Consider the following 1,304-nt stretch of genomic DNA (forward strand, 5'->3'; position numbering starts at 1 on the left):
ATTTTTCCCTGTTTGATTATATGTATATGTGTGTATATATAGAGATATGCATCACTTAGTGTCTGTTTACACAATGTCCAACTGCATATACATCCAAGGTCCCATAAAGTTGTTTTTTGTCTTAAAGGGAAAGCAGCTCTCCCTTCATTTATTATGTCCACCCAATATTTTAAAGACCCCAAACCCAGACTTTTGCAGCACTAGACCATGGGTGGGATACAGGTAAGTGAGGCAGAGGGCAAGGCTCTGGATGCAAGCTTTGGGGCTTTGTCCAATGGACATGCAGTTGTGTCAGGGGCTACAAGGCCCTGGCTGCTCCTGCTGCCCAGGCAGGCAGAACAGCAAGCAGGGCTGGAGATGCTCCACTCTCACCTCTGCCATCTGTTGCCACTCCTGCCAACATCCATTCTTCCCACCTCCACCAGCAGCTCCAGCAGGAGCAGCAGCAATGAGGACAACTGGAAATGGACTCCCATAAGGTTTTAATTTGGTGTTCACACAAAGTCTGAATCACGTAATGTCTTGCTTCATAGAACATATCATGGAGGTTAAGGGGCAAATATCTGTGTATATATATATATATATATACATATATATATATATTTATATATTTATTTATTTATATATATATATATATATATAACTAGCAAATATTTTTATTTTCTTCCCTCCTTTATCCCATTGCTTATAAAATATAAGATGTAAATGGGGCTAGTATGTTTTCAGTTTTTTTCATGTTCATTATATCATGACTTTCTAATTCTCTTTCTCAAGTATGGCTTTCTAATTCTCTTTATTTAGAGATTATGTATGGTTTTAAGATGTGCCAAGTTGACAAGAGATGGACTGTGATAGTTAATAGTATGTGTCAACTTGGCCAGGCCATGATTCCCAGTATTATGTAACTATCCTCCATTTGGTGATCTGATTTAAGGGGAGTTTCCTTGGGAGTGTGGCCTGTATCCAATTATATGGATGTTCTAGGAAAGTTCTCTCTTTCTCTGTCTCTACCCTGCATCTGACTCATCATCATTTGACCTCTAGTTCTTGAGACATGAGCCAGCAGGCTTCAATCTGATCTGCCAATTTTGGGTTCTTCAGCCCTTGAAACTATGTGAGCCAGGAGAAGCCTGATACCTGACACCTGACCCATGGATTTGGGACTTGCCAGCCTCCACAACTGTGTGGGCCATTTTCTTGAAGAAATAAATCTCTCTCTATCTCTCTGTATATATGCATATATATGTTTCACTAGTTTGGCTCCCACTAGAAGCACGTAGAAGGAATGGGAGCACATCAGGGGA

Source organism: Orycteropus afer, unplaced genomic scaffold (assembly GCF_000298275.1).
Source record: "Orycteropus afer afer isolate SDZICR_OR568_19922 unplaced genomic scaffold, OryAfe1.0 scaffold00030, whole genome shotgun sequence".
NCBI lineage: Eukaryota > Metazoa > Chordata > Mammalia > Tubulidentata > Orycteropodidae > Orycteropus > Orycteropus afer.